At 36.6% G+C, this 13,664-nt stretch overlaps 1 protein-coding gene across 1 annotated transcript in view; it reads right to left on the bottom strand.

The window, feature by feature from the left end:
• LOC124369306 (heat shock 70 kDa protein 14-like) overlaps positions 1–13,378 on the bottom strand; it is a 43,138-nt gene extending 29,760 nt beyond the window's left edge. Inside the window, exon 1 of the mRNA XM_046827244.1 lies at positions 13,016–13,378. The gene's annotated coding sequence lies outside the window, so the exon portion shown is untranslated. The remainder of the gene's footprint in view (positions 1–13,015) is intronic.
• Between the last annotated feature and the right edge of the window lie 286 nt (positions 13,379–13,664).

The following is a 13,664-nucleotide window of genomic DNA, read 5'->3' as shown; positions in this document are numbered from 1 at the left end:
ACATTTAGAGTAACATTGCTCTAGGACCGCTCGTAAAAGGAACGGACGGGACGCGGGAGGTTACATGACGGTGTCTGGTGGTGGACTCCGGGTGGACTGACTGGCTGGCCAGCTTGGACCGTTGGTTGTAGGGTAGTGGCGTGATGTGACGTCACAGGAGAGCAGCCTATGAGCATTCTTTATTCTTTTAGACCACATCGTATGTTACATCGCCTGACAATACATACTGCCAACATCACTGGTGCAGACATTAAATATCACTATGGATACCTACCAACTTAGTACTTCTCACACTAAATACACTACAAAGACCAAGATATCTTTAGTAATCCATGTGCACTTTCATTTCTTTGGTTTTCTCTAGGGGACAGCTCATGTCTAGATTGAAATTAAATGTTTGTTCAAATTTTCGGAATTGCAGCTCAAGAGGATCCTCAGAATTCACAAAGTTCCAACTTTTTTTAACCAGTTTAAAGTTGAGGAACACTATGTGTTGTGTCGCTGAATGTTTTCTTTGTGATGGGACCCTTGGTGGCCATTGATGATGGCCTGTTGGCTGAAATGGTTGTGTCGACTACCAAGACCTCAACAATCTATGACGACATTGTCAATCACGGTCACTGAGTTGGCCGTCACTCTTGTTGGAGAGTTAACCGACCAGTTTAGGCCATACAACCCCAGCAAGATAGCTAATAATATGTTATGGGACTATTAACATCTAAGACGTCCATTTTGAAGAATCCCATGACTATGAAACCGTGAGTTATCTTAGTCATGCTAGTCAAAATCTGACATGACTAAGAAACCTCGCATCCGTTGGGAGACTTATATAAACCAATCACATCAATATGAAAATGTTTGGTTTTGAGTTTTAGCCCTGCAAGTTCACAGTTTTGTCTGTACGCTTGAAAAGAGCGAGAGGGATAAAAGGAAGGTCACTTTTCAGAAAAATTGTTAGATCTCCTTCTTTGGAGGAATAAAAATATGCTAATTGATAGTTTAGATACTAATTGGAGTTTTTGATATTGCTGTTGTTAAACCATGATTGGTCACAGCTAGCAAGGCTGGATTGAGCTCCTCACACATGAGAATAAGTAGTTACCAAAAAATGATGGTGAGGTTTTAGAATAATAAATTTATATGACTTTAAAAATACATATTTACACATCATATTAATGAAAATGTACAAACCGCACTTATTTTTAATTTATAAGAGAATAGAAAAAAACCATTATATGAAGTGTGTTAAAAAATAATGGGAATTTTAAAGTTTTTTTATGTCCAAAAATAAACCTTAAAGGGTTGTCGTTTTACAAGCATAGATTGCATTTAAAGTTCATCGCTGAAAAACTTAAAACCTATGCCAAGGATAGGTTTGAGAAGTGTTTCGAGGATTGGAAGAAGCGCTGGCACAAGTGCATAATATCTAATGGGGACTATTTTGAAGGTGACAAGATTAATGTAGACAACAAACAAATACACATTTAAAAAATTCCTGCTACTTTTCAAACACACCTTATATACATGTTGACATATAATGTTTTCTAGGCCTGAAATGAGAAGTTGTAATATATTCAGTATTAATGAGAAGTTTTATTCTTCCTTTTTGCAAATATACAAGTTTTATCACAAGCAGATAATATTTAACGTAATACATAGCAACATAGTAGGCCTGATATCTGGCACTGCCCCTTAGACAACAGCCTAACGCAATGTACATCCAATGCCTGCCACTTCTAGAGTTAAATATGCGTTGCATATTAAATATTGGTACTTTGGTATTATTTGGAGGCCGCTATGTTTGGAAGGGTTTTCTTACCAGGTACCTAAAAATACTATATTATTAGAAAGAACAGATTTACTGTGAAAATTACATGCCATTATGATGATTACTTCTTGTTTTCTGTCTTCCAGAAGGAAGTGTGTTAACACGAAGTAGGCCGGTTTGTCCCTATCTACTTTGTTATTAGACCATATCAGAAGTTTTAGATTAAGTTATCACATATATGTTACTAGCAGCACTTAAGTTAAGGATAACCTTTACTAGCTGTCATGTGATTTGAGGTCGAATTTGGATACTATCACAAAGGATGTTTTTTTTCCAGAAATGTGGGGTGGCACCATTAAAACCCGCACTGATAGTCTGGGGTATTTCCGATCGGTACTTTCCTGACCTCAGATCACGTCCCAGGTTGTCCAACTATTCTGATGTCATATCACGTTGGACGTTCTAGCACATGATCTGAAGTCGGGAAAATACTGAATGGAAATGCACCTGGTCATCATGACCTAATTGTATACAGATAGTAAATAGAGATAAAATGGCGTACGGGTAATACAAAAGCAGGGTGCGGAAGTGGCAGAGTCTTCTTATCCCAACACATGTGCCAAGCCAGAGCGTCCATGAAGCACACGCACAGCTATCTTCTCTCTTCTTAAGTGCTGTATTTTTGTGCACGCACACCTGGGAACTGCCCGATCCAATTCTTGACATCTTTGATTATTCCGATCAGGCTGAGCTGATCTGGCGGGCTTCTTTCTGACTATCCTTACCACACTAACTTTTCATTTCGTACTACTCTCACCTATCGGGAAAACTTCCCAAAAATCTGGCTCCAACTATACTCTACTATACTATTTACCTAAGTTTCTTTCTTTATCCAAGCCAAGGTGGAACAGCATATGCCGAAGGCTGCGTGATCAAGGCCTTCCCCAAGTAGAACGGGACAATGCTTGGGGTGACCTTTAGATCTACGCTACTCATGGAAACACTATGAGTAAATAAATACCAAAAAAATTTAAACAAACCAGAGAGCTCTAGCAGCACTCAAAAAGTGGAAAAGAAGCGTAAGTATGCGCCTTATACAGATTAACCTTCACCATGCTAAGGGTGCAACCGACATCTTAGGTAGGAGGTTTATCTCAACAGGCCTGGATATCGCCCTAATCCAGGAACCTTGGATCAACAGAGGTTGCATCAGAGGATTGACTACTCAAGTTGGTAATCTCAAAAAGACAGGGATCTGACTAATCCCAACTCGTACAGACAGTTGGAGGAGGAGTAATGGTTCTATGCAAAGATGAAATAAAGTGTGAAAATGTAAATTTAAATTGTATTCAAAACTTAATTTTAGAAAAAGAATTTGAATGCTGTGTGGTTAAGTATACAGTAGGACCTTGATATATCGAACCTCAATATATCGAATTCCTCGATAAATCGAAGTTTTGTCATTCCCCTTGAATGTCCTATTTACTTCAATGCTAATTTTACCTCTACATATCGAACATTTCAAGTAAATAACCTCAATATATCGAATTTTCGCCAATAATTTTGCTTATTTTTTACCTCTATATATCGAAGTTTTCTTATAATTACCTCAACATATCGAAGTTTCAGTTTATCAACAAAACAAACTTTAGTACTGTATTGTCGTGTTGTGCAAACGAACAACCATCAAAGTAGAGTAGGTACCGTATTTTTCATGTCGAGACTTGAAACCCCCACCACCGACACTCCTTTGTTTTCTGTAGACGCCAGTGGTGGATCACCACTCCACCCTCAGTTTAATTTGGACGTTACCGCGATTAGTGCGAGTTGAGGTTATCTTAGTGAATTATTGTGCGTGGCAGATTTTTAACTGTGACACAGTTTTGTTTAAAAGTGCGATGGCAAAACGGAAAACTTTATCTTATCAAGATAAAGTTAAACTTATAGAGACTGTGGACGCCGGGAATAAGAAAAAAAAAACATTGCAAAGGAGTTTGGTATACCAGCGAGTACTCTCTCGACCATATTGAAAAATAGAGAAAAATATGAACGCCAAGGAACTTCGTGCAAGAGAATAAAAGGACCCGAATTCAAGGACATAGATGAAAGTGTTTATCAGTGGTTAAAACAGTGCCGTGATAAAAACCTTCCTGTAAGTGGCCCAATTTTAAAAGAAAAAGCAGCACAGTTTGCTGCGCAATTAAATAAACCTGACTTTCGAGCAAGCAACGGTTGGCTCCAAAACTTTAAAAAAAGAAATTAAGTGATTTTCAAAAAGGTGACTGGCGAAAGTGCGAGCGTCGATGACAATGTTTGCACAGAATGGTCGCAAAAACTGCCTAATCTTGTCAAGAGATACAAACCTGACGATATTTTTAATGCCGACGAAACATTTCTTTTTTACCAGTGTCTTCCTGACAAAACTTTAACTTTTAAAGGCGACACTTGCCACGGAGGTAAGAATAGTAAACAAAGAGTTACATTGCTGCTTGGAACAAATCAAATTGGCACCGTGAAGCTTAAACCATTGATGATAGGAAAATCTAAAAATCCAAGGTGTTTCAAAGGGGTTCAAAGCTTTCCAATGGACTACACATCAAACAAAAAGTCATGGATGAACTCAGGGGTTTTTGAGAAATGGCTAACGGACTTGGACAGACAAATGAAGAAAAAGAAGAAAAAAATACTCTTGTTTATTGACAACGCTACTGCTCACGGTGACATCCCAAAAATGAAAAACGTAAAAATCGAGTTCTTACCTCCAAACACCACATCCAAGCTACAGCCATTGGATCAAGGAATAATTAAGAACTTTAAAGTTCATTACCGGAAGGAAGTTGTACGCCTCTTCCTTCGTGACCTCGAGGACAAGAACCCTACAAAAATAAGCATACTTGATGCAATGTGGATGGCTTCTAGGCGTGGAACAATGTTACCGAAAATACTATAAAGAACTGCTTCAAGAAAAGTGGCTTTAAACAGCAAGTTGACGAAGAAGAGGAAAGTGTTGTAGAAGACTGTTCAATTGTTGAAACGGATAACGGTGAACTTGCTAGTCCTGTACTGTGGAGACAAGTGACTCAGGCCCTTACTTTGGAAGGGCTGTCTTTCGAAGACTTTGTGGCCGTCGATGACGAGCTTGCTATTTGCGGCCAATTAAGCGATGCAGACATTATTGCATCTGTTTCCAAGGACACGAGTGTAGAAGACAGTGTAGTCGAGGACGGCGAGGATGATGACGACAACGAAGTCGAAACGCCTGACCCCACCCTTTGCGATGCCCGGTGTGCCATCAACACGTTGCTAAGTTTCCTCCAAAAGAAGACGTCTATGGATGACAAAATAATCCAGTCTTTATCCATTTTAGACGACGCGTTGGACAAAGTGACTTTCACAGGTAGACAAACTACAATTTCAGATTTTTTTTAACAACAGTAAATAAGTTTTGCAAACTCTTTATAACATGTACGTAAGCCTACATTACAGTAGCATTTTAAACATTTAAAATACAGTACAGTAGAACCGTATTTCAGACTTGTGTATTTATACTGTACAACATAACTTTTTAAGTATTTCATATTCATATTTATGTAATAATATTACTCTATACGTTTAGTTAAAAAATAAATAAATTTAAATTGATGTATGCCCCAATTGATGTACGAAGTCTGCCCCAAACAGCCTTGATATATCAAACCTCAATATATTCTTGATATATCGAGGTTTTGTAAATCCTCTTGAGGTTCGATATATCAAGGTCCTACTGTACAATGGTTGGTTTACACTTTGTTTTAATGGCAGTTTATCGATCTCCTAATTCAAATGTGTCAACATTTTTGGAAAAATTGTGTTTTTGTTTAAGAGTGTCAGTTAAGACATACAAAAATGTTTTAGTTGTGGGAGATGTTAATATTGATGTTCTAGATAGCTCAAACCAACAAAAGCTTAATGATGTATTGCAATTATTTAATATGAGATTTTTAGTTAATTTTCCAACCCGAATAACTTGTACTACAGAATCTGCATTGGATAATGTATTAACTAATTTTGATGAGCATTCAATAAGAGTTGAGGGAATTGACACACAGTTATCTGACCATTATGGTGTGATGGTGTTTGTTGGTGTTAGTGATGGAGAGGGTTTGGAAAGATTCAAACCTAAGCTTGAAAATAAATCTGTAACAAAAGAAACTAGGGTTTTTGATGATAGCAATTTGGCATTATTTGTTAAGGCTTTGGATAAGGAAAATTGGTTTAATGTCTATAATGCTTGTGTTGATGTAAAATTTGATGTTTTTCATGACATTTTTATGTACTGCTTTAACTTGTTTTTTCCTAAAGTTAAAAAGTGTTCAAGGAAGTGTAGAGATAATTGGATAACACATGATGTAGAACAAGATAGACAAAAAATTTTAGAATTGAGTCAATCAGCTAGAGTTATTAAGGATCAAGAATTGTTTAACAGGATTAAAACCCTAAGGAAAAATTATAAAAATACTTTAATTAATAAGAAAAAGGATTTTTATCAAAGTAAAATAGAAAAATCCAGTAATGTTAGCAAAACAACCTGGCAGATTCTGAACAAAGAGATTGGAAATAAGAAAAAACACTGTAGTAACATTGAAATCGTAACTAATGGCCGAACTTTGGTAGAACCACAAGAAATTAGTAGACATTTCAATGATTTTTTTTTTGCCAATTATGTTGAATTGTCAATAATTCCACAGTTAGATCCAATCATTCAGAATGACAATGATTCTCTGCTTTGTTTTAATAATTTGACAAATAAAAATCTTAAATTCAGACCAGTAACAGAACGTGAAATTCTAAAAATTTTGAGATCTTTTCCCAATAAGTTTTCAACTGGTTATGATGAGGTTCCATTGACGGTGATAAAGTTAGCCGGCAATCAACTAATTAAACCCTTAGTCCACTTAATCAATTCTTCCTTTATTAGTGGAATCTTTCCGTCAAAACTCAAAATAGCCAAAGTAATCCCGATTTTGAAAAAAGGAGATTCAAAAATCCCATCACACTACAGACCATTATCGTTGCTACCTACTTTTTCAAAAATTTTTGAAAGAGCAGCCTATAATCAATTAGTAAATTTTCTTGAAACCCATTGTTTGCATGATAAGGAACAACATGGCTTTAGACCAAATCGATCTGTGGTTACTGCTGGCATAGATTTCATTAATTCCGTCATTGACTCTGTAGAAAAAGGAGAGAAAACAATAGGTATTTTCTTGGACCTAAGCAGAGCTTTTGATAGCGTTTCACACAAAATTCTATTAAACAAGATGTAAGGCCTGGGAATCAATGGCATTACTCTAAATTGGTTCAGTTCATACTTAATCAATAGAAAACAATTTGTTGAAATAAAAAGTAGCATTAAGAATCAAATAGTCACCAATAATTCTTCACTAGCACAGATTCAACATGGTGTTCCGCAAGGACCAATCCTTGGCCCACTGCTGTTTCTCTGTTATGTAAAAGGTATTCCGCTCTCTTTTCAAAACAGTCCAACAAAAACACTTTGTCTGTATGCTGACGATGCAAGTTTAAAAATTAGTAGCAGTACATTAAATAATTTGGAAAATAATGCTTCTTCTAGTTTATTGGACATAAATAATTTCTTTAATAATTATAAATTATTATTAAATACCAGCAAAACTAACTTTATTGTTTTCAATGCAGGAAAAAGGAATCTTCAGTAAATCCGGGAATAAAAATAAACAACCACTCTTTGGAAAAAGTTCCACAAAATTTTTGGGTTTAATCTTAGATGAAAATTTGACATGGAATCTCCATACTGAACACATAGTTAATAAAGTTACTTCTGGATTGTATGCTTTGTATAGGATGTCTAAATTTTGCTCATTAAATACTTTAAAAATAATTTATTTCTCTCTTATAGAATCATCAATAAGTTTTGGTATTGAAATATATGGGGGTACGTCAAAACAGAATTTGGATAGAATTCTCCTTCTCCAAAAGAGGGCAATACGAACCATGTTAAATCTAAAATTTGATGAATCTGTTCGTCAACATTTTACTGATTTAGGAATAATGACTGTTTATAGTTTATATGTTTTCCGATCAATACTCCATGTAAAAAAACTAAGCATAAATAAATTGGTTCCGAAACTAGGTGACAGTCATTCATATTTCACAAGAAATCGAAATCAAATTGCTATTAATTCCCATAGGCTAGAATTTTATACCAAAAAAACATCGTATGCAGGTGCAAAGTTTTTACTAAGACTATCTGTGGAATTAAGAAGTATAGACAATATTAAATTATTTAAGAAAAAATTAAAAAGTTATTTGATAAACAACCCATTATATAAATTTGATGAACTTTGACAACTATCCTTAATTTATGTTTAACCTGGTAGTAGGTGTAGTTTGATTTGTTATGGAGAAAACTGTAAATACTGTTACTTAGATGCAGCTAGTTTAATTTAACATAACGACGCCATTCAATGTATACCACTGTATATTATATGAATAAAGATGTTTCAATTCAATTCAACTCATAAGCCTAACCTCCTTCATGGTGAAAACTATGGAAAAATAATAAACAGACTCATAAGGGACGTAATATTACCAGATCATCCACTTAGTCCCACACAACACGCTTATATAGAAGGTAAATCAACTACCACCGTTCTTCACAGTTTAGTGGAAGCGGTGGAGAACACCTTCGACTAAAAGAAAGCCCTAGTCAGCGTCTTTATGGACATTGAAGGAGCTATCTTTCGACCGAGTAGCATATAAATCCATGGAGACTGCTATGGAACGTTTTGGAGTTCCCCCCAATGTACTCAAATGGATAGTAGCCCTCCTAAAAAGCAGACAAGTAAAAGCAAAGTACGGAAACGAATCTGCCACAATCATGGTCCAGAAAGGCTGTCCCCATGGGGGAGTTCTGTCTCCTCTCCTTTGGGCGATGGTGGTTGATGATCTTCTAAGCAAAGCAGAGAAGAGGGGAGTAAGGCTACTATGTTATGCGGACGACCTAGTGCTTATGGTCAAAGGAAAAAACAAAGGCACGCTGAAATGCCTAATTCAAGAAGAACTAAACCTTATAAGCAACTGGTGTCATGGGAAGGTCTACGGATCAACCCATCTAAAACAAATATAATAACCTTTACCAGGAAAAGAAAGTTTCAGCTTAAACAACCTGTCCTGGAGGGAATCAGTATAAACCAATCAAAAGAAGTGAAATACCTGGGTTTAATCCTGGATAAGAACCTCACTTGGAACTCACATATTGAAAACAGAATATCCAAACTGACAATGGCCCTTGGGGCCTGTAAGAGACTATTTGGATTTAAATGGGGATTGAAACCCAGAATGATATATTGGATCTACAAAACCATAATAAAATCAATGGTCACATATGCTGCCTCAGTGTGGTGGCCGAAAGTAGAACAAACAACAGCTGCTAAAAGGCTACAGAGTCTTCAAAGGCTAGCTTGCTTAAGCATCATGGGAGCGATAAGCTCCTGCCCAACACTAGCAATTGAAGCGGTCCTGGGATACACTCCTCTAGGGCAGGAGGTGATGAAAACAGTGGTGATGAAAACCGCTCTTAGTGCACTGAAGCTTCTAGGAACAAAGGTAATAAATGCTACCTCCTTAGAAGGCCACATGAATATATTGCAAAACTTTTCGTGAGGCTGAAATGCTAACCAAAGTCAGACACAATGGTTAAGAAATACTCCTTTGATAACCCATATATACGGTCTTTATCGAAAGTAGGGAGAAATGGATTAAAAAGGAGGCCTACCCTACAAAAGGTGTCCTGAAGTTCTACACAGATGGTTCACGTCTTGATTCTAGGGCAGGATATGGAATATACGGACCAAGAGTTAACATGACTGTTCCCCTGGGAAGACATGCCACGGTTTTTCAGGCATAGGTCATGGCAGTAGACTCATGTTCCAGAAGGCTCATACAAATGAGGACAAAAGGACTAAAATACTTAATACTTTCTGATAGTCAGGCTGCACTATAGGCACTCGATACCTGTTCGTTTGACTCGAAAGCAGTCTAGGAATGTAAGAATGCTCTAACTGAGCTGGCAACAAATAACAGAATAACACTCGGTTGGGTCCCGGATCAAAAAGGCATTCATGGAAATGAAAAAGCAGACATCCTCGCCAAAAAGGGAGCGGAGTCCATAATGGTGGGGCCTGAGCCAGGTTGCGGGATAGCCTTCTCCGACAGTAAAGCTCTGGTCAAAGATTGGGAAAAGAGGATAAGAAACATTAATTGGAGTAGAGCCTAAGGATTAAGACTATCCAAAATGTTTATCTCTCCTTACGTTAAAGGGTGTACAGCTCTCTTAGATCAGAATAAGGAGGATATAAGACTAATATTAGGAATGTTGACAGGACATGGCCCCCTAAGGAAACATCTTATGAGGGTGGGCCTTAGCCAGACTGACGAATGTAGATTCTGTGGAGAAGAGGAGGAATCAGCAAAGCGTATCTGGTTAAATTGTCCTGCCATCTTAGAAACTCGGAAAATATTCCTGGGAGCATATCTCCTCAGCCCCAAGGATATCAGAGAACAGGAGCCCTCAAATCTGATCGGTTTTTGCAAAAGCCTCAGACTTTGAGGACACAAAACTAAAGTAAGGGAGGCGCAAAGGTCCTTTTAGGACTAAGCGTGGGGACAAACTGTCCTTTTCCCTCAGGAAGGAAAAAAAAAATACAAAAGCACCTTCCAAATTTTTTAGTGGTACTTTATGAAATATATAGTTTATATGACAAATACATATTTACGAAAATGTACAAACATATTTATTTTTAATTTATAGGGGAATGGACAAAAAACCATTATACAAAGTTTGTTTAGTAAGTAACTGGAATTTTCAAGTTTTGTGTGTTTGGAGAGTCCTTTAGTCAAGATTTTCTTTTATTATGTTGGTACTCATGTGCTTGAAGAATAATAAAATTTCGAGCTATATTAATTGTTTATTTTTTCAGTAGCAGCTGCTAAGATTAGACGCGTTTTATGAACTCAGAGTTTTTATTAATTACAAAAAAGGATCAAAGAATTGGTATAAAATGTTGTGTGAAAATTAAATAACAAAGGCCTATTGAGTCTACTATGAGTAAAACAGGGGTTTACAAGAGGTACAGACATTTCAAAGATGGCTGTGAAGACAACAAATGCTCTGTATGCCCCAGCACATCAACCGATGAAAAAACATGAAAGATGTGGAAGGAATGGTTATGAACGATTGCCGAATTACGAAAAGAGAAGTCACTGATGATGTTGGTATATCAATTGGCTCATGCCATGACATTTTTTGGAACGTTTTTGGTTTGAAACACGTGGCAGTGAAATATCTTCCAAAATTACTGAATTTTGAGAAAAAAACCGCAGTGAATGAAAGTTGCAAAGGAGTCACTAAATGATGTCAACAATGATGCACAAATACTGAAATGTGTTATAACATGACAAAACATGGATTTACGGATATGATGTCGAAACTAAGGCTCAATCACTCCACTGGAGGCTTACTGGATTGCCAAAACCGAAAGAAGCTCGACTAGTGCAGGTGAATATAAAGGTTTTGCTCACTGTGTTCTTCTATTTAAATGGCATAGTGCATCATGAATTTTTGCCACAAGGTCAAACAGTCAATAAGGAGTACTACCTGAAAATTCAACAGAGTTTGTATCTAGTAATCTGTAAAAAGAAAACAATTCATGGCTTTTGCACTATTAAAATGCACCTACTCACATTTCATTGTTTGTTCATGAATTTTTGGCCAAAAACAGTACTTTGTGATTCCCCAGACATGGCTCAGAGTAACTTTTTTAAAAATAAAGAAAACCTTAGAGGACCATCGTTTTACGTCAAGCATAGATGACATTTAAAGTGCATCGCTGAAAGAGCTAAAGGCTATCCCAAAGATCAAATATGAGAAGCGTTTAGATGATTGGAAGAAGGGCTGGCACAAGTGCATAATATTTAATGGGGCCTATTTTGAAGGTGACAACATAATAGTAGACGAAGAAAAATACATATTATTGTCTGTATTATCGGTAGGCTGCTATTAAAAAAATTTTTACCAGGGACCTAAAAGTATTACATTACTAGAAAGAACAGGTTTACTGTGAAAACAACATGTCATTATGGTGATTGGTTCTTGTCCTCTTCCTGCCAGAAGTAAGCGATGTTGAAAAGAAGTATACCACTCTGTCCCTACCTACTTTGTTATTAGGCTATACAAGTAATTTTAGACTATGTTATCACAAATATGTTACTAGTAGTACTGAGGCTAAAGATAACCTTTACGAGCACTCATGTGATCTGAGCTTGAATATGGATAGTATAACGATAGATGTTTCTCATTTTTCGCCAGAAGTGTGGGATGGCACCGAAGCCTGCACTGATGCACCAGCATCAGCTTTCGAACATCAGCTTACGTTCAACGATCTGCCAAAAGATCCAAGGTATGGAAAGTACTGATTGGAAATGATCCTGGTCATAAGTACGGGCTTTGGTGGCGCCTTTCACCCCGCATTTCTGGCAATAAAAAAAATAATCATTCCTTGAGACAATATACAAGGATCACGTGAGTCTCATTAACGTTTTATATTTATAATAGGTATGTATGTATTTACCAACTTATATAGCCTACTAACATATAGTAGATAGGAGCAGTGGTCTCCTTTTTGCCGACATCACTTCCTTACTATAGGCAGAAAACAAGAACCGATCGCAATAATGACATGTAATTTTCACAGTGTAAGGCTTCTTTCTAATAGGCTAATGTAGTTTTTTTAAGTTCCGGATAAGAGAAATACTTCCAAAAATATTGAATCCAAATAATAACAAATTACCTTAATATTTGCTAGTGAACTAGCAACACCCCTGCAATACTTAAAGAAATTGGATAGTGGAAAATAGGTTAACCCCCCTCCCACCACAATCATAACCTAGTGAATCACCAATTAGATTGGCTTCCTGGTACAGAATGAATATTAAAATCTAACCTATCTTTCATTAAATATTTAAGCCTATATAGTATGACAATTGAGGCAACCTGTGCAATCATCTACAATTCATATGAAATGTATATGATTGTGTGTTGAGTTTGAATAACAGCAATGTGATATATTAAGCTTAATGGAATCTTGACCTAGGCATAGCATGTGAGCGTCATGAAACAGGTAACTTCAAACATTACTTTATACTATATTTAGTAAACGATAAACTTACTGCTGCGTCAAATTATTCACTCCACAACTTAAAATAACACAAGAGTATGAACAAATTTAACACCACGAGTTTAAATAAACATTCACTGAATTCAAACTCTCTCAACTTCGTTTATGACTAGAGAGGGAGGTCTTGCTGGTCTTGACTGTCTTCTTCTTTCGCCATCGACATGCAATATCGTTTCTTTTTTTTAATTTCTTTTAAGCATCACATATTGGATATGGTGGCTTGTATGGGTTACATATATGGCAATTATTCCGGTAATATCATGATTGGACTTCCCGGGATACGAACCCACATCTCTCGGTTGGAGAGCCGTGACGATATCCACTAGTCTACGGAGGAGTACTGCCACATATTTTTATAATTTCTTTAGCGTTACTGGATCAACGAAAAATGTGTACACATATCAAATGATGAAGACATTTTAAATAGCTCTACATTACCAACAAAAACAAATAATGCCCTGTCTAACTTAACGCTACTGTACTGGAACGCGCAGGGTGTAACAAACAAGCTGGACTATCTGAATCATTTAGCATCACTGCACAGTGCTGATGTTATCTGTGTTTCTGAACACTGGGTTCTTAACTCTGACATTGATTTTTTGACACTGCAAGATTATAAAACTGCAGGCTACTTTGTTAGA

Source organism: Homalodisca vitripennis, chromosome X, assembly GCF_021130785.1.
Source record: "Homalodisca vitripennis isolate AUS2020 chromosome X, UT_GWSS_2.1, whole genome shotgun sequence".
Classification (NCBI taxonomy): Eukaryota; Metazoa; Arthropoda; class Insecta; order Hemiptera; family Cicadellidae; genus Homalodisca; species Homalodisca vitripennis.
This window is presented reverse-complemented; position numbering and strand designations above follow the sequence as displayed.